Raw genomic sequence first — 26,150 nt, 5'->3', positions numbered from 1 at the left:
TCTGGGTTGTAGTTTGATAGTTTCAGGTATCTACTGCCAGCTACCCCAATTCATTAGAACCTAAAAAGGGTTGTCTATATTGTGTGTAAGAGTGCCCACCAGAGTGACCTCTCGGCTCTTTTTGGAATCTCTCTGCCACTGAAGCTTATTTCATTTCCTTTCATTTCCCCCTTTTGGTCAAGAAGATGTTCTCCATCCCACGATGCCAGGTCTACATTCCTCCCCGGGAGTCATATTCCATGTTGCCAGGGAGATTCACTCCGCTGGGTGTCTGATCCCACGTAGTGAGGAGGGCAGTGATTTCACCTTTCAAGTTGGCTTAGGTAGATAGAGAGGGCCACATTTGAGCAACAAAGAGGCACTCGGGAGGAGGCTCTTAGGCACAATTATAGGGAGGCCTGGCCTCTGTTTTGCAGCAACAGTCTTCCTAAGGGCAGGTCCCTTGGTAGAGGGCTCAACCCATCAAACCACCAGTCCCCTATGTCTGTGAGCACATTAGCAAGCATCGAGGTGGGGCAGGCCGTTACCGCTGCATTCTCCACCAGCCATTTGCTTTTTTTTTTTTGAAATAAATTCAAAGTTATATGAACATTTGCAAAAACAATACTAGCCCCATACACAGAATTCCATCATACCCTGACCCCCCCCTCCCCCAGTAGCTCAATCCACCAACTTTAACATGCTGTCACATCGCTGTTTCTTTCCCTCCCTCCCTATCATCCATCATCTATTGCTCTGTCATCTGAACATATGAGAGTTAGCTGCACACATCCTTGAGCATTCACTATAATTCACGTATATACTTCCCATGAACAAGAACATTCTTTCATGCAATCCCATTAAGCGCAGCTAAGAAGTGCAATAGATTCAACAATGATAAAAAGCTCACATTCTATATTTCCTTTTCCTTGTGTCTCAACTGTGTCCCTTTGAGCCACCTGTCCTCTATCCTCCTGTCCCATCCAAGTTCATCCTTAGTATTCAATTGTCATCTAGACTGACTTTTTTTTTTTTTTTCAGTTGTGGAAACATATATACAGCCTAAATCTTCCCATTCCACTCCCTCCCTAGCCTTTCATTAGTGGGATTAATCACGTTTAGAATGTTGTAATGCTCTTTCCCACCATCCATTACTAGAAATTTCCCTTCACCTCAAACAGCAACCCTACACTCTTTTCTTAACTCCCCATTGCCCCTTCCCCCATTTCTCTTAACCCAAACTCTACTTTTCATCTCTATGGTTATATTCTCTGATAATTTCTTTGTTTTTACTGTGGGGCTTAAAGTTAACCTCTTAAATCCATATCAATCTTGTTTTTCTTTGATACCACCTTCACTTCAATAGGACACATAAACTATGTTCCTGTACTACTTCATTCCCCCACCTTTATATAGTTGTCTAAAATTACATATTTTACATTGAGTTCAAAACCACTGATTTGTCCTTAGAGTTTGTGTATTTTATATCATGTAGAAAGTGACTAGTGGAATTACAGTTTAAAAATTATTGACTTCTATTTGTATTCCATTGTGGTTGGAGAATGTGCTTTGAGTATATTCAGTGTTTTTTTTTAAATTTCTTGAGGCTTGTTTTATGTCCCAGCTTATGGTCCCTTCTTGAGAAAGATCTGTGATCACTAGAGAAAAGTGAGTGTCCTGGTGATTTGGGATGTAAGGTACTATATATGTCTGTTAAAATTCTCTTTATCTCTTTCTCCTTTCGCTGTCTCTCCTCCAGCAGGGCTCCTCTCAGAATCTGAAGTAGGGCAGGTCTTTCATTGGCAAAGTCTCTCAGCGCTTTGAGACTTTGAGCCGTCCCTCAAATTTGAAGGAGAGTTTTGCTGGATAAAGTATTCTTGGTTGGAAATTTTTCTCTCTCAGAATTTTAAATATGTCATGCCACTGCCTTCTCGCCTCCATGGTTGCTGCTGAGTAGTCACTACTTAATCTTATGTTGTTTCCTTTGTATTTGGTGAATTGCTTTTCTCTTGCTGCTTTCAGAACTTGCTCCTTCTCTTTAGTATTTGACAGTCTGATCAGAATATGTCTTGGAGTGGGTTTATTTGGATTTATTCTATTTGGAGTTCGCTGGGCATTTATGCTTTGTGTATTTATATTGTGTAGAAGGTTTGGGAAGTTTTCCCCAACAATTTCTTTGAATATTCTTTCTAGACCTTTACCCTTCTCTTCCCCTTCTGGGACACCAATGAGTCTTAAGTTTGGACGTTTTATTTTATCTATCATATCCCTGAGATCCATTTCGATTTTTTCAATTTTTTTCCCCATTCTTTCTTTTGTTCTTTCATTTTCTGTTCTGTGGGCTTCTAGGACGCTGAGATGTTGTTCGGCTTCCTCTCGTCTTGTATTGTGAATATCCAGAGTCTTTTTAATTTGGCCAACAATTTCTTTTATTTCCATAAGATCTTCTATTTTTTTATTTACTCTTGCTATGTCTTCTTTATGCTCTTCGAGGGTCTTCTTTATGTAACTTATATCCTGGGCCATGGTCTTCTTGATGTCCTTTAAATCCTTTGCCATGTTTTTGTTCCTCGATTGTAGATCTTTGATTAACTTTGCGAGGTATACTGTATCTTCTGATATTTTGGTTTGTGTGTTTGGAGTTGGATTCTCCATATCTTCTGGTTTTATCATATGCATTAAGATTTTCTGTTGTTTTTGGCCTCTTGGCATTTGTTTTGCTTGATAGGGCTCTTTCAAGTTGTAAAGAAAAAGGGATATCGATCTAATTTTTCAGGAACACAGTTTGGTGACGTACACTTTCTCCGAGTAACCAGCAGATGGCGTCTGTGAGTCACCTAGATCCCTCGAGTCAGTTCTCAACCTTTTTTCCTCTTTGTATGGGGAAATGATTCTTGTGGGTTCAGTTGGAGAACTCAGTTTGGGTGTGTTGCTGGAGCTGTCCGCCCTGAATGTGGGGCCTGTGTACTGGTAGCCAGGGAGAAAGGGCAGGTCTAATGTTCAAATCTCTCGGGATCCCAGAGATTGAAGGCCGCCGCAAAAGTCTAAGCCTTCATTTCAGTTCAGCCCCAGCCTCTCTCTCTCGCTGATCCATAAACTACCGGACTTGGCGTAGCGTCCCTGGCTTCTCCCAGCGGATCCCCCCTCCCAGCCGCACTCCTCCAGTAGCTCAGCCAAGGGAAAGCTGTGCTACGTCATCAGTGCGTACCGTCCCACAAGGGAAGCCCCGGGCTGCCGGGCCGTGCGGCGGTGCACTCCCAGCCCGAAGCAAAAGTGGCCGAGCAGGGCATCTCAGCCCCCTCCTCCTCGCACCATTCCTCCTTCGCAGCTCCGGGACAACTGCCAGGGCTTTGGGCTGTGGGCACGGCCCCGGGCAGGAGTTTATCCAGCCCTCTGGGGGCTAGCTGCTAGCCGTGGGGTTTCTTTCTGCTTCCGGCTCTTCCCTCCATTCCCCCGAACCCAAGGGTGTCTGCTGCGGGCTATCTTCCCTGCCAGACAGCAAGAGGCCAGCCCAGCCCCCTCTTGCTGTGTTTTACTGCGTGGTTCCCACAATTGCTACTGGAGCCGCTCTTTTTTTTTTTTTTTTTTTTTTTTTTAAAAACAGCCAGCTGGTCTCCATATGCTGAACCCTGGCTTCCCCAGCCCGCCACGCAGCTGCGGGTCTTCCAGCCAGCTTACTCACTTGTTTCAGAATGCCGACTCCTGGTTTCACCAAGTATACGGCCCCTCTGGAGCTAGGAGCCCTCATCCAGTTGGTGCATTGCTGTAACCAGTATTCTGGTCACTTTCTGGTTTTTAGCTAGTGTTTTCACGGAGGCGTTTTTTTTCGCCCTGTCTCAGCTAGCCGCCGTCTTAGTTTCATCTGCCTAGCTGTTTGTTTTTGTATGTTTTGTATCTTTTTTGTTTCTCAGTTACTCTATTACTGCCTTTTTCCTGGGTTAAGTTACATTTTTGTAGTATACATTTGTGGTGGTTTTGAGCTCTGTTTGCATCAGAAAAGCATGTTTTTAAGCTTTAGTCATTCCTGTAGGTGTGAAGCCATTGTAAGTAGGACCTTTTGATAAGGTTATTTTTGTTAAGGGGTGGCCCACATGTGTCAGGATGAGTCTTAATTCTATTACTGGAGTCTTTATTACCAAAATGAAGTTCAGGCATAGAGAGATAAAGCCACAGAAGCAAGAAGATGAACATGATCAGAATCCAAAAGATAAGGGAGAATTTCAATCCCTATTTTAGCTGTCCAGCTTCTCCTGGGGAATTCATTGAAAGCCTTCAGTGTGGCCTGCCCTATGGAATTTGGACTTGTCCATGCCCATAGTTGCATAAGCCAATTCCTATACAAATTCTAAATATTTATACAGTATGTGTGTGTGTATATATATATATATATGTACATGTGTATATGTATATATGTGTGTGTATAAATGTATATATATCCTGTTGGATCTGTTTCCCTAGAGAATCTTGACTAGTATAGATTTTGGTACCAGGAGAGTGGGGTTATGATATTGCAAATACCAGAAATGTGGAAATGGCCTTGGAATTTGGTAATGGTTAGAGGCTGGAAGAATTACGAGGTACTTCACAGAAAAGGCCCAGAATGCTTTGGAGAAACTGTTGGTAGAAATATGGATGCTAAAGGTACTCCCAATGAGGTCTTAGAAGGAAATGATAAGCGTGTTATTGGAAACTGGAGGAAAGATGATTTTTAAAAAAAAATAATTTAAAAATTTTTAAATTGTTTTAAAATGGCAGAGAACTTGGTGAAATTGAGTTCTGATGTTAGATGGAGGGCAGAATTTGAAAGCAGTGAACTTGGGTATTTAGCTGAGGCGATTTCCAAGTTAAATGTGGAAAGAACAGCCTGGTTTCTCCTTGCAGCTTATAGTAAAATGAAAGATGAAAGGGATAAGCAGAGAACTGAACTTTGGGGTACAAGGAAACCAGACATTGATGGCTTGGGAAATTCTGAGCTTCTGGAAAATGTGTCCCCAGAGAACAACACTCCGGTGAGGGTTTAACTGAATATGGAACCAGTAAGGCATTTCAGGGGAAGTCAGGATTGGAAAGGCAGTTGTGCAGGAAAGATCTATGGAAGGCTCTGTTTTCTGATGGTTGGAATCCTGTGAACTACATGCAGAACTGCCAGGTTTTTTTTTTTTTTGCGAGATTTGTATGTGCAGAATCACTGCTAGCCTGGACTAAAATGGACAAAGAAGGGACAAATTCATGGAAAAATCACTTCAAGTCCAGAGGTATGGTCTGAAGATATCACCTCAGGGCAAGGCAAGCAGGCCCACACATGTGTGGAAATGGTGAGTCTGCTGTGGCACTTGGAGAGGGTGGGCCTCTGCCCTGTTGTTCAGGAAGAGTACTGCCACCCCAGTGCTTGGAGACGGTTTGGCTTGTGTCCTGGCATTCATGGAGATTCTGACTGCCCACCTCAATGCTTGGAGAAGGTGGGGCCTGTGTACCGGTGTTTCTGGAGAGCCTTGCCACCATCTTGATGGTGGAGACAGTGGAGTCTTCGCTCCAGTGTTCAGGGAGAGCTTGGCCACTGCAGATGCATTTGGAAGGGATGGTGCTGCCACTTCATGATGCCCAAAGGACAAAACCTCAATCCATACCTGACTCTCAGACTTTAAAACCCAGCTTGCCCTGCTGGGTTTTAAAATAGTTTGGGTCCATGACCCCTGTTTTCCTTCCAGTTGATCCCATCTGGAATGGAAATGTTTATCCTATGCCTGTCCCTGCCTAGTATATTGGAAGCAGATAACTTGTTTTCTGTGTATCACAGGTCCACAGACAAAGGGGAATTGTACCCTAAGACAGACGACACTCATAACCAATTTTGATGTGGTTTTATACTAAGCATTGCTACTGAAATAACTTAAGGCTTCTGGAATGTTGTGATGTCATGAGTGCATTTTGCATTTAGAAAGAATGTCTTTTTGGGGTCCAGAGGATGGAATGTAGTGGTTTGGAGCTTTGTGTACCCTTGAAAACCATGTTCTTAAACTTAATCCATTCCTGTGGGTATGAACCCATTGTAAGTAGGACTTTTGTGATGAGGTTGCTTCAGTTAAGGTGTGGCCCACATCAGTCAGGATGGCCTTACTCCTGTTACTAGAGTACTTTATAAGCACTTTATGAAATTCAGTGAGAGAAAGCCATAGAAGCAAGAGCTGAATGTGAACAAAATCTGGAAGAGATGGAGGAATTTACATCTCTGTTTTAGCTAGCCATCTTCTCCTGGGGCATTCATTGAAAGCCTTCATTGTAGTTCCCAGCATGCAACTGGCCATACAGTATTTGGACTTGCCCAGCTCCACAGTTGCACACCAATTCCTATAAAAAAATTTCATACTATTTACATTATATTTTATTATCTCCTGTCAGTTCTTTTTCCCTAGAAAACCCTGTGTATTATAACTATTTTGATTCTCTTCTTTTCTCTATATTTTTAGCTATTTTCTTAGTGGTTACCGTTGTTAATACAAAAGACATGTTAAACTAATAACAATTTAGTTTCATATCAACCTAATTTCATTAACATACAAGCTTTCTTCTCCTATATTTCTCTCTCTCTTCCACTTTATATTATTCTGGTTCCAGATTACACCTTTATACATGTGTGTCCATTAACCCAGAACAATAGTGTTATTTTATACCTTTGTCTGTTTTCATATAGCAGTGAAGAGGAGTTAGAAACAGAAAGTACAATAATAAAGGTCTTTATATTTACCTGTTTAATTATCTTTATCAATACTCTATTTCTTCTTATGGCTTCCAGTTACCATCTCTAGTGCCTTTTTATTTTGGCCTGAAGGACTCCTTTTAGCATTTCTTATTGGGCAGGTCCTCTGGTAATGTTGGACAGGTCCTCCTCCATTACCAGAAGAGCCAGGATCACCAGCTGCCAGTCCCATAGAATGCTGTTCTTTGGAAAGAAGATGCCTTGATTTGGACACTTTCCCAGCCTCAAAACTGAGCAAATAGATTCCCATTGTTTAACCTGACCCATTTCATGTTTTTGTTTTAAGCAGCCTAGGAAACTAAAACAGTTATTATAACTTTGGAAATCTGGTTCTCCCACTTCTATGGGATTGCAAGGGTTGTTTTTGTTGTTGAAGCCTGAAGCTGTCAATTTGTGATGTTTCCATACTAGTTTTACTCCCAAATGGGGAGTGGACAGTGTCAAGAGAAGGAAAAAAAAAAAAAAGTAAGTACTGTCTCTGTAAGAATCCTTTGCTACTTTTCCCTTAGGTTGGTTGGAACAGTGGCCAACCTCAGAGCCGACCCCTTAGCAATTTGAAGTAGCCGTTCCAAAGCAGTTATCAGACCATACTTCCCCAGATTATGGAGGATGAGGTCCTTATATTCTACCACAACCAGCTAGCTGCACCAGGATCTTGGACCACAGTCCCCACTGCTGTCTGCCATATGTTGGAGGTGGGGGGGAGGGGTTGGAGATGGTAGCCACAGAACAGAAGGTGAAATTCATTGGTATTTACCACAATTTGCCAGCATCTTCCTCCTGCTCTTCCCTGGGTGCTGCACAGCGTTCCACTAGATCCCCAGTTCCAAAATAGTTGACTCAGATAGTTCCTGCTAGTTCAGTAGTTGTTTTTGTGGAGGGACTGATTCCTGGATATTCCTAGTCTGCCATCTTCCCACAGTCCTCTCCTATTATTTTTCTTTTTCTAATGTAAGCATTTAGAGCTACAAATTCCTCAGCACTGCTGTTTTAGTTTCCTAGCTTCAAAAACAAATACCATAAAAAGGGTTGGCTTAGACAATGAGATCTATTGACTCCCAGTTTTGAGAGTAGGAAAATCTCCAAATCAAGGCATCAGCAAGGTGATGGTTTCTCCCCAAATTTTGTAGTGCTCTGGGGCTGGCTCTTGGTGATCCTTGGTCCTTGGCTTTTCTGTCACATGACAATTCACAGGATGTTGTCTTCTCCTTTTTTCTCTGGTTTCTGTTGATTTCTGGTTCCTGCTCTCCCTATGGCTTCTCTTCCTGTGTCCAGTTTCCTCTGCTCATAAGGATTTCAGCCATACTGGATTAAAGTGCACCCTCATTCAGTTTGGGTACAACTTAATTGCCTTTGCTGCATCCTGTAAACTTTGGTAGGTTGTGTTTTCATTTTCATCTCAAGATATTTTCAATTTTCCTTTGTGATTTCTTCTTGGCACATTGGTTTTTTTAAGAGTGTTAATACCACATATTTGTGAGTTTCCCAGTTCTCCCTCTGTTTTTTATTTCTAGCTTCATTCCATTGTGGTTGAAGAAGATATATTGTATGATTTCAGTATTTAACAGTTATTGAGACTTGTTTTTGCACCTAACATATGGTCTATCCTGGAGAATGACCCATGTGCACTAGAAAGAATGTGTATCCTGCTGCTGTTGGATGAAGTTTCAATATATTTCTGTTAGGTCTAGTTGGTTTAGAGTATCTTTCAAGTCTTCTATTTCCTTATTGATCTTCTGTCTAAATGTTCTGTCCATTCTTGAAAGTAGTGTATTGAAGTCTCCTATTAATGTAGAACTGTCTATTTCTTCCTTCACATCTGTCAATATTCACTTCATATATTTTGCAACTCTGCTATTATTTATAATTATGGCTTCTTGTTAAATTGGCCCCTTTATCAATATATAGTGATCTCCTTTGCTCCTCATAACAGTTTTGGACTTAAAGTCTGTTTTACCTGATATTAATATAGCTACCCAGCTCTCTTTTTGTTACCATTTGCATGGTATATATTTTTCCATCCTTGTACTTTTAACCTACTTATATCTTTGAATTTAAGGTGAGTCTCTTGTAAACAGCATGAGTTGGGTCATGCTTCTTTGATCCATTCTACCAGTCTCTATTTTTTGACTGGAAAGTTTAATGTATTTAAATTTACAGTACCTTCTGATAATGCAAGACTTTCTTCTGCCATTTTGCTATTTGGTGTTTGTAAGTCTTATACCTTTTGTTCCTCAGTTCTTCTATTAATCCCTCATTTCATATTTATTTGACTTTTTTATGCATTGTACCATTTTGAGTACCTTCTCATTTCCTTCTTTATCTATTTTTGGGTATTTTCCTTGTGGTTCCTGTGGGGCTTAAATTTAACGTTCTAAATCTACAACAATCATGTTTGATTTGATACCAACTTAACTTCAATAGGTTATACTAACACTGTTCCTATACCCCCCATCCCCCACCCCCTTTTTTTTTGGTATTTGTTACAGATTATATCTTTGTACATTGTCTAAAACAGCAGATTTATCATTACTTTTTATGCATTTGCATTTTAGAACCTGTGAAAATAAAAAGGGGAATTATATACCAAAAAATTAAATTCTACTGGCATTTATAATTACCTATGTGGTTACCTTTACTGGAGGTCCTTATTTCTTTATGCCTCTTTAATACAAGTCTTTGTATTAAAAGTGTCCTTTCCTTTCATTCTGAAGAACTTCCCTTGGCATTGCTTGTAGGGCAGGTCTAGTGGTGACAAACTGTGTCAGCTTTTATCCAGAAATGTCTTCAGATGTCCCTTATTTTTGAAAGACAGTCTTGCTGGATATGAAATTCTTGGTTGGTGTTGTTTTCTTTCAGTCATTCAAATATTTCATCCTTTTGCCTTCTTGCTGCATGGTTTCTGATGAAAAATTGGTACTTGATCTTATCAAGACTCCCTTGTACATAACATTTTGCTTTTCTCTTGCAGCTCTCAGAACTCTCTCCTTGTTCCTGTCCTTCAACAGTTTGACTTCTATGTGGTTCTCTTTGTGTTTATCTTGTTTGGGTTTCACTGGGCTTCTTGAATGTATATATTCATGTCTTTCATTCAATTTGGTTAGTTTTCTGCCATTAATTCTTGGAATAATCCTTTTACCCCTTTCTCTTTTTCTTCTCTTTCTTGGACTCCCATAATATGTATATTGGTAACTTTGATGTTGTTCCAGAGGTCTCTTATGCTCTTTTAACTTTTTCCATTTTTTTTTTTTCCTTTCTACTCTTTGGCTTTTAATGATTACAATTGCTTTTTCTTCACGTTCACTGATTCTTTTTTTCTAACAGCTCCAATCTGTTGTGGAAACTCTCTAAGGAATTTTTCATCTCAGTTATTGCAATCTTCCACTGTTATTTCTGCTTGGTTCCTTTAAAAAATTTCTGTCTCTTTATTGAAATTCTCATATTTTTCATGCATCAGTTTCCTGAAATTCTTTAGCTCTTTCTCCATGTTTTCCTTTATCTTAAAGATTATTTTTCAAAAAGACTTTGTGTGTTATTTCCAAAGTCTAGTATTCTTTGATTATTATTTCTGAATTTTACCTTGTTCCTTTGGTTGAGCCATCAATTCCTCCTCCTTTGCTTTTTGTATTCTTTTTTTGCACAGTTTACATTTTAATAATTGAATGTGTTAACTCTGGGATTTATTCCCTGTGCTGTCTGTTCCTTAAGTTTATATCCAGCTAATGATAGGGCAGTGATTTCCTTGAATGCCAGTAGCTAACAAATACATACAACCAATGCAAAACTACCTTCCACAGTCTTTGCTAATTGGCTTTGTTTTAGTTGGTGCTCTCCTTCAGAGTTTAGCCCTCCTTTGAAGAAGTTTAGCTGGTGGTGAAAGTAAAGTTCAGGATTGTCTCTCTTTTCGCTGAGTCTATGTTGTGTCCTTGTCTTGTGCTTGATTGTGGCCTGAGGAGTTCCCCTCTTTACTGGAATCAGAATGTCTCTTCTACTCCCTATGAAATACAGTCCCACTGCCTATTCATGGTGCTACTGTGGGTTTTATAGCTAATAATCCTCTTCCCCAGACCATTTTGAAAGTTAACAAAGTTCTAAGACTGCTTTAGCTGTCCCCAAGCTGCTTCTTCCTACAGGGTAAGTTTTGGGAAGGGGAGTCAGAGAGGAGTACCCTAGTTCAGTCTTTCACACTGCCACCTGATTTGCTTTGACATCAGGCACCCCAGTTTGCACATAGTCCTTACTCTGCTCCCTCTGGAACATGGCCAGGGACCCACAGTTGAAAGGCAGGTTGGCTCCACACTTCATGGGAGAGAGAGGGGGGTGGAGGGGTGCCATGAACTTCTCATACCAATTTTTGTTTTCCTCCTACCAATTTTATTTTATTTTTTATTTTTTATTTTTTTCCCTCCTACCAATTTTAAAGCTATGTTTTCTTGAGTTGGCATTTGTCCAGTTTCTGCAACCCTTTCACTCTTTTCTAGAGTTTTGAGGAATATTTGTTCAAAGATTCTGTGGGGGAATCCCACCTGGAATCTCCTTAAATCTTCTTTGATTTTTACCTTCTACCCCAAGTTGAATTTTGTTGGTTATTTGACTTACCTTCGCAAGGGTTCCTGATTTTTAAGAGTTGTATTATAAATATCTGCGTTTTTCTTTTTCTCATATATTGCACACTCTTGTGGGGGAAGCTCTTGGTACCTAGCATAGTGCCTTGCATTAGGTAGCTCGGTAAATGTGCGTTGACTGAGTGAATGATTAATTGGGGAATTAGAAGGCTTAGTTTTTCAGCAAGAAAAAGTTTTATTGATTTTTAGATGGAAAGTTTTAGTTTGGATGTATTGATTTGTCTAAAAAAAGGCTTATTACCAGACGATAACCTCAACTGAATTTTCTATCAGATGGAACAGAAATAATAATACCATATCTTTGGGTGGTCTTATCCAGTTTATAATGTATCAGTCAGTTAGTTTGAAAGTAAAATAGAAGTCACTCAGTTCCAAGTATGAAGGGTTTTAACAAAGGGAATTAAAATCTAATAGAGCCTTTGGAAGGGTACAGAGTGCAAAGATAAAGGAATTTGTTACTGATAATTTCAACTTGAAGCATGAAAGCTGTTTGATTACTTGGAAATAACTGGAAATCTTTAAGAACTTGCTCAGTTTTTAGTACCAAAGTGTGGATTTCTCAAGAAACTACTCACCTATACACAACCATATCTAAGTGACCTCTGGTACCTGAGTGTGTGGAGTTCGGTCGTGCTAATTGTGGCTGCCACATGTTTTGAAACTTGAATCTTGTTCTTGCTGACTGCTCTGTGCTTGAGAATAGTCTCAGCTGTTCCAAAATTTGATCCAAGTTTAGAAGAACATTGGTACCAGTGGAAGGCAACTTACTCCAGACTGTATGACATGAAGGAAGAAGGTTGGAGGAGAGCAGGATAGAAGAAGAATATGAAAAGTATTGAACTGCATAATTGAGAATACAGCCGAGGGAAGCATGGCTTCACAGTGAGAATGAATGTCTTTGGTGTCATGACCAATGAAGAAATCATACAGGTGATAAATGACTTTCAAAGCTAGGAATACAAGAAAGAGAAATGTTCTGTGAATCTCGCTTTGTTGAGGTTCCCAAATGTGTGGATTGGTGTAAGAAAATCTGTGTGATTCCTATGAAGAATCAGGGTCAGTGTGGTTCTTGTTGGGCTTTCAGTGCTACTGGTGCCCTTGAAGGAAAAATGTTCCAAAAAAGATTTGTTTCACTCAGTGAGCAGAACCTGGTGGATTGCTCTCAGGCTGAAGGCAAAGAAGGCTTCAGTGGTGGCCTAATTGATGGTGCTTTCTATTATGTGCAGGGCAACAAAGGCTTTGATTCAGAGCAATCATATCCATATTTTGGCAAGTATATGACATGTCACTACAAGATTGAGTGTTCTGCTGCCAGCGATTGACCTACCTTCCTCCCTCCCTCCCTCCCTCCCTCCCTTCCTTCCTTCCCTCCCTCCCTCCTTCCCTTCATTTTAGTGGGTGAAGCATTATTATGGTTCCGAAAGACAGCACTATCCTAAAAGGTTTACCTAGATTACTATCAATCCCCCTCTTCTCTTCTATTACATTTTTACCCAGTCCCTAAGAAACCAATTTTAGTTTGTGGTTTATCCTTCCTGTGTTTCTTTTTAAACAAATGAATAGTTATATGTATAGCATACCATAGACACTCTCTTGTACTTTGCTTATTTTGTTTACTAATATTTCTTAGAAATCACTCTATATCAATGTTAGGGATCTTTTTCTTTCTTATTATTGTTATTATTTTTAGCTGTTTAGTACTCCATTATTGGCTGTATCATAGCTTGTTTAGCCACTCTCCTATGTATGGGCACTTAGGGTACTGCCAGTATTTTGTAGTTCAAAAATGCTGCCATGAGTAACATTGTGCATGGGTATTTTTGTATAGTTGGAGACATATCTTCAAAGTGAACTCCTAGAAGTAGACTTGCTAAATCAAAAGGTAAATGTATTTGTAGTTTTGTGAGAAATGGCCAAATTCCTATCAGCAATGTTTGAGAGTCCTTTTTGCTACAACTTCCCCAACAGAATGTTTTGTCATGTTTTAAATGTTTGTGTTCTGATTCATGAGAAATAGTATCTCAGCGTAGTTTTAATTTTCATTTCTTTTATCATAAGTGAGGTTGAAAGTCTTTTTTACATGTATGAATTGCCTGTTCATATCTTTTGGGTTTTGGGGCTTTTTCTTTTCAATTTTAAAGAGTTATGAATTAAAGACATTAGCTCTTTAGCTGTGATACTTGTTGCAAATATTTTCTTTTAGTTTTAGTTTTTCAGTTGATTTTTGTCTTTGCTTATGGTATTTTTTTTTATTAAATTCAGTTTTATTGAAATACATTCACACACAATACAATCATCTATGATATACAATCCACTGTCCACAGTATGATAACATAGTTATGCGTTCATCACCACAATCTCTCTCTGAACATTTTCCTTACATCAGAAAGAACCAGAACAAGAATAAAAAACAAAAGTGAAAAAAGAACACCCAAATCATCCCTCCATCCCACCCCATTTGTCCTTTAGTTTTTATCCCCATTCCTCCACTCATCCATACACTAGATAAAGGGGGTGTGATCCACAAGGTCTTCACAATCACACTGTCACCTCTTGTAATCTACATTATTATATAATTGTCTTCAGGAGTCCAGACTGCTGGGCTGGAGTTTGGTAGTTTCAGGTATTTACTTCTAGCTATTCCAATACATTAAAGCCTAAGAGGTGTTATCTATATAGTGCATAAGAATGTCCACCAGAGTGACCTCTCGACTCCATTTGGAATCTCTCAGCCACTGAAACTATTTCGTCTCATTTTGCGTCCCCCTTTTGGTCAAGAAGATAACTCTCAGTCCCACGATGCCGGGTCCACATTCATCCCCGGGAGTCATACTCTGCGTTGCCAGGGAGATTTACACCCCTGGGAGTCGGGTCCCACGTAGAGGGGAGGGCAGCGAGTTCGCCTGTTGAGATGGCTCAGTTAGAGAGAGAGAGGGCCACATCTGAGCAACAAAGAGGTACCCAGGGGGAGACACTTAGGCACCATTACATACAACTTTAGACTCTCCTTTGTGGTAATGAGCTTCATAAGGGCAAGTCCCTTGCTCGAGGGCTCAGCACATCAAACCTCCAGTCCCAATGTTTATGACAACATCAACACCAGTCCAGGTGAGGATGTTCAACACATCCGCACCTTCCCCCAGATCCTCGGGGCTGGGGAGGGGGAGGCTGTAAATATATTTTTTATTATCTGCCCAAATTACTCTAGGATGTGTCACTATTTCACTCCACCCTATACTAACCTACCATATCTCACTTCCTATTCAAAGTTCCATGCAATTGTGGTGTTTGAACAAATCAACTGTAGAGTTGTACCGTTTAGAAAATTTAGATCCTGTACCAAATAGATACCTATTCCCTTGGTCTCATATGAAAGTTGAAGTTTTAAAACTCAGTCAGTTTCAACCTTTATCCTTTGGCCTGGCTTGCCCTGGTCTTAACCAGACCTACTTCATTCATATCACTAATTGAAGTCTGGGCTCTTTTTCAGCTTTTTTTTTTTTTTTTTTTTTTTTTGACAGTGGCTGTATGCAGTAATACTGACATTCATATCTGCCGAGCTCTATCTTTGAGTTTCAGGTGTCTCAGAGATATGCATTGTTCCAGAGACCAATCAGGTTATACGCTAGGGGATCAGCATCTCAAAGTTTAGAGATAGGCCTTACAATTCAGGGATAGAGTTAACAGCTGTAAGAGCTTACAATCTAGGGACTATTACAATTATTGTGTCCACGTTAGGCTATGTTCTAAGATTCAATTCTGAGTTTACACATTGTAGTTAGTCCATATTGGTGAGGCATCATCCCTCTCACCATGTTTTCTCCAACACTTTTACTCCTATATATATATATTTCCTACAATTTTGTAGAGTTATATTCACATACCATACATTTATCCACAGTGTACAATCAGTTGCTCATGGGATCATCATAAAGTTGTACATTTATCACCACAATCAGCACTTGAACATACTGATTACTACAAGAAAAATTGTTTTTTTTTTTTTAGCAATAAGAAAAAAAATGATAAAAAGAAAAATAGCATGTCATACAATACAGTATACTACTAAGGACAGCAAATAGCACCACTACCAAGAATCCCATATTACTCCCCTATATCCCCCTCTCATATACATTTAGCATTGCCATATTGCCTTTGTTACATTTAATGGAGGTATATTACAATGTTACTGTTGAGCATAGACTCCAGTTTGCTTTGATTATGTTTTTTCCTGAATACCATCCCTTTTTCAACTCTCTACATGGTTGACATTCATTTGCTTTGCCACATGCAAAAACATTTTTATATTTGTATATTTAGTAACAGTCATTGGCCACTCCAGTTTTTGCCACGTTATACAGTCCCAGTCTTTATCATCTATCTTTACCTCTGGTGTCATACATTCTCCTATCCCACCTCTTTCAGCTTTACTCACAGACATCTTTGTTCAGTGCACTTACAATACCGTGCTACCATCACACAGCATTATGCTATCTATTTCTGGATCTATGCAATCAATCCTAAACATTCTGTAGTCCTTCAGCATCAAATGGCTGATCTCTGCCCTCTTTCTATCTCCTGGTCACCTGTGTTGTCAGCTTTTAACTCCCAAAGTTTGTTCATTAATGTCTGTTCATATTAGTGAGACCATACAGAATCTGTCCTTTTGTTTCTGGCTAACTTCACTCAACATAATGTCCTCAAGGTTCATCCACATTATGACATGATCCATGTCTTTGTTCTGTCTTACAGCTGCATAATATTCCATCATGTGTATATACCACAGTTTGTTTATCCACTCGTCCTTTGATGGACATTTGGGCTGTTTCCATCTCTTGGCAATTGTGAATAATGCTGTAATAAACATTGGTTTACAAATGTCTGTTTGTGTCTTAAGTTTCAGTTCCTCTGAGTATATACCCAGCAATGGAATAGCTGGGTCATATGGCAAATCTATATTTAGCTTCCTGAGGAACCTCCATACTGTCTTCCAGAGTGGTTGCACCATTCTACATTCCCACCAACAATGTATAAGTGTGCCTCTTTCTCCACATCCTCTCCAGCACTTGTCATTTTCTGTTTTTTGGATAATGGCCATTCTGGTAGGTGTGAGATGATATCTCATTGTGGTTTTGATTTGTATTTCCTTAATAGCCAGTGAAGTTGAGCATTTTTTCATATGCTTTTGAGCCATTTGTATTTCCTCTTCAGAAAAATGTCTGTTCATGTCTTTTACCCATTTTTTAATTGGATTGTTTGTCTTTCTGTTATTGAGATGCAGGATTCTTTTATATATTCGGGATATTAAACCCTTATCTGATATGTGGTTTCCAAATATCATCTCCCATTGTGTAGGTTGCCTTTTTACTTTTCTGACAAACTCCTTTGATGTACAAAAGTGTTTAATTTTGAGGAGATCCCATTTGTCTATTTGTTCTTTGGTTGCTCGTGCCTTGGGTGTGAGGTCTAAGAAACCACCTCGTATCACAAGATCTTTAAGATATTGCCCTACATTTTCTTCTAAGAGTTTTATGGTCTTAGTGCTAATGTTTAGGTCTTTGATTCACTTTGAGTTAATTTTTGTATAAGGTGTGAGATGGGCATCCTCTTTCATTCTTTTGGAAATGGATATCCAGTTCTCCAAACACCATTTATTGAACAGGCTGCTCTTTCCCGGTTGCTTCGGCTTCACTGCCTTATCAAAGATCAGTTGTCCATAGATGTGAGGGTCTACTTCTGAACACTCAATTCGATTCCATTGATCAATATATCTGTCCTTATGCCAGTACCATGCTGTTTTGAGCACTGTAGCTTTGTGATATGCTTCAGAGTCAGGTAGTGTGAGACCTCCCACTTCATTCCTCTTTCTCAAGACATTTTTGGCTATTCGGGGCACCTTACCCTTCCAAATAAATTTAGTTATTGGTTTTTCTATTTCTGCAAAGTAAGTTGTTGGGATTTGAATTGGTATTGCATTGAATCTGTAAATCAGTTTAGGTAAAATTGCCATTTTAACTATATTTAGTCTTCCAATCCATGAACATGGTATGTTCTTCCATTTTTTCAGGTCTTGTTCAATTTCTTTTAGCAGTTTCTTATAGTTTTCTATGTAAAGGTCTTTTGTGTCCTTGGTTAAGTTTATTCCTAAATACTTGATTCTTTTGGTTGCTATTGTAAATGGGATTTTTTTCTTGATTTCCTCCTCTTGTTGTACATTACTTGTGTATAGGAATACTACAGATTTTTGCTTGTTGATCTTGTAGCCTGCTACTTTGCTGTATTCATTGACTAGTTCTAGTAGCTTTGCTGTAGATTTTTCTGGATTTCCTACATATAGAATCATGTCATCTGCAAATAGTGAAAGTTTTACTTCTTCCTCTCCAATTTGGATGCCTTTTATTTCTTTTTCTTGCCTAATTGCTCTAGCTAGAACTTCCAGCACAATGTTGAATAACAATGGTGATAGTGGGCATCCCTGCCTTGTTCCTGATCTTAGAGGAAAAGCTTTCAGTCTCTCCCCATTGAGTGTGATGTTAGCTGTGGGTTTTTCATATATTGCCTTTATCATATTGAAAAAGTTCCCTTCTATTCCTATCCTTTGAAGTGTTTTCATCAGGAAAGGATGTTGAATTTTGTCAAATGCCTTTTCTGCATCAATTGAGATGATCATGTGGTTCTTCTGTTTTGATTTATTGATGTGGTGTATGACATTAATTGATTTTCTTGTGTTGAACCAGCCTTGCATACCTGGAATAAATCCCACCTGGTCGTGGTGTATAATTCTTTTAATGTGCTGCTGGATTCGATTTGTGAGTAATTTGTTGAGGATTTTTGCGTCTATATTCATTAAAGAAATTGGTCTATAATTTTCTTTTTTTGTAGTACCTTTGCCTGGTTTTGGTATTAGGGTGATGATGGCTTCATAGAAAGAGTTAGGTAGCTTTCCCTCTTCTTCAGTTTTTTTGAAGAGACTGAGCAGGATTGGTACTAATTCGTTCTTGAATGCTTGGTAGAATTCACATGTGAAACCATCTGGTCCTGGGCTTTTCCTTTTTGGGAGCTTTTTGATGACTGACTCAGTCTCTTTACTTGTGATTGGTTTGTTGAGGTCATCTATTTCTTCTTGAGTTAATGTTGGTTGTTTATGCTTTTCTAGGAAGTTGTCCATTTCATCTAAGTTGTCTAGTTTATTAGCATATAGTTGCTCATAGTATCTTCTCATTATGTCCTTAATTTCTACAGGGTCAGTAGTTACATTTCCTTTCCCATTTCTGATTGCTTTTATTTGCATCTGCTCTCTCTTTTTTTTGTTAGCCTAGCCAGTGGTCCATCGATTTTATTGATTTTCTCAAAGAACCAACTTCTGGTTTTGTTGATTCTCTCTATTGTTTTCCTGTTCTCAATTGCATTTATTTCTGCTCTAATCTTTGTTATTTCTTCCCTTCTGCTTGCTTTGGGGTTAGTTTGCTGTTCTTTCTCTAATTCCTCCAGGTGAGCAGTTAACACTTCAATTTTTGCTCTCTCTTCTCTTTTAATATAGGCATTTAGGGCAATAAATTTCCCTCAGCACCGCCTTTGCTGCATTCTATAAGTTTTGATAAGTTGTGTTTTCATTGTCATTTGCCTCGAGGTATTTACTAATTTCTCTTGTAATTTCTTCCTTTACCCACTGGTTTTCTAAGAGGGTGTTGTTTAGCCTCCATATGTTTGTGAATTTTATGACCTTCTGCCTTTTATTTATTTCCAACTTCATTCCATTGTGGTCTGAGAAATTGTTTTGTATAATATCAATATTTTTAAATTTGTTGAGACTTGCTTTGTGACCCAACATGTGGTCTATCCTAGAGAATGTTCCATGAGCACTTGAGAAAAAAGTGTATCCTGCTGTTGTTGGATGTAGTGTTCTATAAATGTCTGTCAAGTCTAGTTCATTTATCATACAATTCAACATCTCTGTTTCTTTAGTGATCCTCTGTCTAGATGTTCTATCCATTGATGAGAATGGTGTATTGGAGTCTCCAATTATTATTGTAGAGGTATCTATTTCTCCTTTCAGTGATCGAAGTGTTTGCCTCATGAATTTTGGGGCATTCTGGTTTGGTGCATAAATATTTATAACTGTTATGTTTTCTTGATGAATTGACCCTTTTATTAATATATAGTGTCCTTCTTTGTCTCTCTTAATTGTTTCGCTTTTGAAGTCTAACTTGTCTGATACTAATATAGCTACTCGCGCTTTTTTCTGGTTGTTGTTTGCATGAAATATCTTTTTCCAACCTTTCACTTTCAGTCTATGTTTGTCCTTGTGTCTAAAGTGAGTTTCTTGTAGACAGCATATAGATGGGTCCTGTTTTTTAATCCATTCTGCCAGTCTGTGTCTTTTTATGGGGAGTTTAATCCATTTACATTTAGTGTTATTACTGTAAGGGCAGTACTTTCTACTACCATTTTGTTTTTTGGAATTTATATGTCATATCTTATTTTTTCCTCTTCTTTTATGTTTCCTGATAATCTTCATTTCTGCACTCTTCTCCAACTCTCTCTCTCCTGTCTTTTCCTATCAGCCTGTAGCACTCCCTTTAGTATTTCTTGTAGTGCCGGTCTCTTATTCACAAACTCTCTCAGTGTCTGTTTGTCTGAAAATGTTTTAATCTCTCCCTCATTTTTGAAGGAAAGTTTTGCTGGATATAGAATTCTTGGTTGGCAGTTTTTCTCTTTCAGTATCTTAAATATATCATGCCACTGGCTTCTTGCCTCCATGGTTTCTGCAGAGAAATCTGTACATAGTCTTATTGACCTTCCCTTGTATGTGATGGATTGCTTTTCTCTTGCTGCTTTCAGAATCCTCTCTTTGTCTTTGACATTGGACAATCTGACCAGTAAGTGTCTTGGAGTAAGTCTATTGGGATCTATTCTATTAGGGGTACCTTGTACTTCTTGAATCTCTAATTTTCTGTCTTTTATAAGAGTTGGGAAATTTTCAGTGAATATGTCTTCTTTTACTCTTTCTGCCCCTTTTCCCCTCTCTTCTCCTTCTGGGACACCCATAACACGTATATTTGTGCGTTTCATGTTGTCACTCAGCTCCCTAAGACCCTGCTCATATTTTTCCATTTTTTTCACCATCTGTTCTTTTGCGTGTATGAATTCAAATGACCTGTCTTCCAGTTCACTGATCCTTTCTTCTGCCTGTTCAAATCTGCTGTTGTGTCCCTCCATTGTGTTTTTCATCTCCTCCATTGTGGCCTTCATTCCCATGAGTTCTGCCATTTGTTTTTTTAAGTTTGTGAATTCTTCTTTATGGTCAGCCAGTGTCTTCTTTATATCCTTCAGCTCTTTTGCTATATCTTCCTTCAATTCATCAAATTTATTTAGCATTAGTTGCCTCCACTCCTGTGTCTCAGCTGAGCTATTAGTTTGTTCCTTTGGCTGGTCCATGTTTTCGTGTTTCCTGGTATGGCTTGTTATCATTAAGTTGTCTAGGCATCTGATTTTCTTGATTAGTTTATTTTGGCGCTTGTTTTCTGTCTTTTACCTAGTGGTTTTCTTGTTGGTTAGCTTTGTTCTCTGGCCTCTGTTATTCAGTTCAACTTATTCTAGACCTCTAACTTAGGTTCTATTTAGTTGATCAGAATTTTTCCCCTCTTGTTTTTTCTGTTTCTTGCTCTGCCTCTATGTAACCTTTTTGTGAGTGGGTCTCCTCAGATATGGTCGACCCTAGTCAGATTTTCCCAGTCTAGTGAGGCCCAGGTCTCATTGGGAGGGTATGGAGTTTTCCTGAGAATGAGACCCTGGCCTTTAGAATTGGTGCTTTTCCTCTCCTGTACAGCAGGTGGCGCTTGCCAGCCCGCAGCGCCCCCACCAGTGTAAGGAGGTGTGTAGACTTTAGTTCTCCTGGTGACTCTGATCCTGTCAGGGGCGTGGCTGAGTGAAGCCGGAATCTGAATTCCAGCCTCTGGGGTCTGAGTTCCCAGAAGGAGGGCTGCCAGTTGAGCTGGACCTCCCTCCACTCTCCCAGTCCTCAGAACTCCAGTTATCTCTCAGGGGCACTATTCCCTTCTCGTCTCTCCTCTTTGGGGCCTCTCCAGGTAGATTCCTTGGTCAGCCTGAGTTGCCAATTAAAGACGGGGGTGGAGGCCTTCAGTAGTGAATACGGAATTCAAAGACACTGTGGGTACTCTCCCCCAAGCCCAGCCTAGTCCCTCAACCTGGGCTTTCCGATAGAAAATAACCACATGTATTACTTTTAGATTAAAAAAACAAAAAGTAGAAAAGAAATCAAGAAAAAGAAAAAAGGAAAAAAAAAAGAAAAAAAAAAGTCTCTTTTAAAAATCTTTCCCCAGCCTGGAAGTTTTGTCAGTGTCAGAATACAGCATTTAAAGATATGCTTTGGGCTATTGTCTGATAATTACTCTCCAACCTCTTCAGTTCCACCCCTGTAGGGGGCTATTGAAATGCAAAAAGATAAGGGATCAGTGAGAAGCCAGAAGGGACAAAATGTAGGGGAAAAAAAAAATGGCTTTTTTGGAGTCTGGGAATGGGTGCCCGCTTTTACGTGCCCCCATTTCTCAGAGCCCAGCCCTTCTTTAGCACCCCAGCTCCCAAAGTTAGTTAATTAATTTGTTAATTAATTCTGCAGTTGAGGTTGGGTTGAGCCTCCCTTCTTGCCCTCAGCAGATGGCTGTTTTTTGGTTTTTTTTTTCCCCCGTTTCAGGGAGCCAGCAGCAAGACAGTCTGTGAGGTCTGGGTGGGGAGGGGCGCCAGACCCCTGGTCTGGGGAACTTACAGAGTTCACTTCGATCTCAGCTTTTCCTCCAATTCCAAACTTGTGTCCAATGTGTGACTGGTTACTGGAGACCCCGAAAACACTGTTTCATATAGTTCTTGGGTAATTGCCAGCTGCTCTAGGGGAGAGACGAAATTCTGCTCCTCACCACTCCGCCATCTTGCCCCCAACCTGCTTATGGTATTCTTGACCAGGCAAAAGTTGTTTTGTTTTTTTTAAATGTTGTCAAATTTTCACTACTTTTTTTTTTAAATTAAATTCAGCTTTATTGAGATATACCCGTGTAACATATAATCATCCATGGTGTACAATCAGCTGTTCACAGTACCATCATATAGTTATGCATTCATCATCCCAATCTAGTTTTGAACATTTTCCTTACACCAGGAAGAGTAATAATAAAAAATAAAAGTAAAAAAAAATACCCAAGTCATCTCCCCATCCCACCCTATCTTTCATTCAGTTTTGTCACCATTTTTCTACCCATGCATCCATACACTGGACAAAGGGAATGTGATCCACAAGGTTTTCACAATCACACTGTCACCCCTTGTAAGCTACATAGTTATACAATTGTTTTTAAGAGTTAAGGCTACTGAGTTGGAGTTTGACAGTTTCAGGTATTTACTTCTAGCTATTCCAATACATTAAATCCTAAAAAGGGTTGTCTAAGAATGTCCTACAGAGTGACCTCTTGACTCCATTTGGAATCTCTCAGCCACTGAAACTTTATTTTGTTTAATTGTGCATCCCCCTTTTGGTCAAGATGATGTTTTCAATCCCATGATGTTGGGTCCAGATTCATGCCCTGGAGTCATATCCCATGTTGCCAGGGAGATTTATACCCTTGGGAGTCAGATCCCATGTAGCAGGGAGTGCAGTGAGTTTACCCGCCAAGTTGGCTTAGCTAGAGAGAGGGCCATATCTGAGCAACAAAGAGGCACTCGGGGAGACTCTTAGGCACAATTATAAGCAGGTTTAGCCTCTCCTTTGCAGTAACAAGCTTTATAATGGCAAGCCCCAAGATAGAGGACTCTGCATACTGAACTGTCAGTCCTCAATGTTGGTGAGAACATCAGCAACAATCCAGGTGAGGAAGTCCAACACTTCCGTATTTTCCTCCAGCTCTTCAGGGGAGTCCTGCATATGTGTTTTTATTCTCTGCCCAAATTACTTTGGGATGTGTCACTATTTCACTCTAACCTATGCAAACCTACCATATCTCACTTACTATTTAAGGTTCCATGTAATTATGATGTTGGAACAAACTGACTGTAGAAATTATATTGTTTAGAAAATATAGATCCTGAACCAACTAAACATCTCTTTGCTTGGTCTCACGTGGAAGTTGAAGTTTTAAAACACAGCCAGTTTTGACCTTGACCCTTTGGCCTGATTTGCCCTAGTCTTAACCAGATCTGGTCATTCATATCACTAATTGAAGTCCTGGCTGTTTTTCAGCATTTTTTTTTTTTTTTTTACAGTTGCTATATGTGCTAATACTGACATTCATATCTGCCGAGCTCTAGCTCTGGGTTTCAGATATCACACACATACCCAACATTCCAGAGACCGGTCAGGTTATACGCAACGGGATCAGCATCAGAGTTTGGAGATAGCCGTTACAATTCAGGAATAGATGTGTCCGTTATAAGTGCTTACGATCTAGGGACCATTACAGTAAGCATTCCCCTGATAAGCTGTGCTCTAAGATTCAATTCTGAGATTACACTTTGTAGTTGGTCGATATTGGTGAGGCATTATACTGTCTGCCTTTGTTTCTGGCATACTTCACTCAAAATGCTGTCTACAGGATCAGTTCACCTCCTTGCATGTCTCACTGCATGTCTTGCAGTTGCTCAGTATTCCACTGTACTTTTAATGCATCTTCCCTTGCATTCAGGACATGGAGAAAGTCTTTCCTTATATCCAGCACACAGAGGAATTCACTGAGGTTTTCATCAAGTATGTTGGTTTGGTTTCATTTTTTCCATGTAGGTCCTTAATCTATTTGGATTTATTTTTGTGTATGTTCTAACATATGAATATAATTTAATTTTTTTCCAGCTGGCTGTTGTGACATCACCATCACCATTTGTCCATCTTTGCCCAAAGTGCCACTTTCAAAATATTCTAATTTCCATTAAGTATTTGGGTCTTTTTCTTGACTTTGTGTCTGTTCCACTGCTCTGCTTGTCTATTCATGCACTAGTACCACACTGTTGTAAATATAGAGACTTTCAGTTACGTATTAATGTCTGGCAGAGTTAATCTCCTCTTTTATCTTTCTTTTGCAGTGTTTTCCTATCTGTTTTACCTGTTTATTTTTTTGTATGAGCTTTGGTATTAATTCATCTAGGTCTATGAAAAAAGTTTCATGTTATTTTAATTTGGGTTTTATTAAATTTGTAAATTAATGAGAACTGACACCTATATCTTGTTATGGTATATCTAAAAGCAAAGGGATGGGTTTTCATTTGTTCAAGTCTACTTTTTTGTGTGTGTTCCACGAGCATTTTAAAGTATTCCTCATCTAGGCTTTGCTCATGTCTTGTTAAGTTTATTCCAAAGTATTTTATTCTTTTGCTGCTATTATAAATGGGGTTTTCTATACCATTGTAATATGCAACAAGTTATTGCTTCTGTATGTGAAGGAAAGTGAATTCTGTATGTTAATTTTATATCCTATCTTATTGAATTCTTTTGTGTTTAAGGTTTATCAAGTATACTGTTATATCATCTGCCAATAGAAATGGTTTTATTTCGTTTCCAATTATTTTTCTTTGTTTGCTTTCTCTTATCTACTTGCATTGGCAGTTACCTCCAGTACAGTGTTGAATATTGGTGGAGATAGTATTACATCCTTTTGTTGTTCTCGATTTTAGTGGAAATATGTTGGCTCTAGACAAAGGTGTATATATTTTGTCATATTAAGGGACGGTCCATCACTTTGTGTTTTGTTGAGTGGTTTTTTTCTTTCAGAAATGGGTATTGAATTTTAGTGTGTGAAGGCTTGCTGTAGGCTTTTTCATCATCTGTGGTTATAATTGTATGTTTTTGTTTTTTTTTTTTTACTTAAATCTATTAAGGAACTAATTTTGCATTTCTGGAATAAATCTCAACTGGTCCTAGTGTATTGTTTTCTTAATATGGCAAGGGATTCTGTCACTTTTTTTTTTTTTTTTTTTTTTTTTAATTTCTATGGCCCTTTCCTTGGCTCACTGGGGCCATTTTTAAAAAAACTTTTTATTTTGAAATTGTTTCAAACTTATAGAACAGTTAAAAAAATGATAGAAACCCCATACAAAGACCTCTAACATACTCCTACCACCTCAGATATGCAGATTCACCAATTTTATCGTTTTGCCACATTAGCCGTAACATTCCATCCACCTACCCATCCATCCATCCCCTTATCAGTCCATTTTCTTATCACTTGAATGTATGTTGTATCATGCTCCTTGAACCCTTAACACTAGCATGTACATTTCCTAAGAACAAGGATATTTACTTTTTTTTTACATTTTTATTTTTTATTTTTTAAATTCAGTTTTATTGAAATAAAAAAGTAAAAAATATCTCAGTGACATACTATACAGTCATCCATGGTGTACAATCAGCTGTTCACAGTACCGTCATATAGTTGTACATTCATCACCTCAATCTATTTTTGAACATTTTCCTTATATCAGAAAGAATCAGAACAAAAATAAAAAATAAAAATAAAAAAGAACACCCAAATCAGCCTCTCCATCCCCACCCCCAATATTTTTCATTTAGTTTTTGTCCCATTTTTCTACTCATCCATCCATACACTGGATAAAGGGAGTATGATCCATAAGGTTTTCACAATCACACTGTCACCCCTTATAAGCCACATAGTTACACAATTGTCTTCAAGAGTCAGGGATGCTGGGTAGGAGTTTTATTGTTTCAGGTGTTAACTTCTAACTCTTCTAATAAATTAAAACCTAAAATGGGATATCCACTTAGTGCATAAGAA

At 38.9% G+C, this 26,150-nt stretch overlaps 1 protein-coding gene and 1 pseudogene across 1 annotated transcript in view; both read left to right on the top strand.

The window, feature by feature from the left end:
* Window positions 1–26,150, top strand: part of RSRC1 (arginine and serine rich coiled-coil 1) — a 511,688-nt gene that overhangs the window by 27,745 nt on the left and 457,793 nt on the right. The window lies entirely within an intron of this gene.
* LOC119510016 lies at window positions 12,037–12,683 on the top strand (annotated as a pseudogene).

The sequence above is a fragment of the Choloepus didactylus genome, chromosome 1 (genome assembly GCF_015220235.1).
Source record: "Choloepus didactylus isolate mChoDid1 chromosome 1, mChoDid1.pri, whole genome shotgun sequence".
NCBI lineage: Eukaryota > Metazoa > Chordata > Mammalia > Pilosa > Megalonychidae > Choloepus > Choloepus didactylus.
The sequence above is the reverse complement of the archived record's forward strand: the minus strand, read 5'-3'. Positions and strand labels throughout refer to the sequence as shown.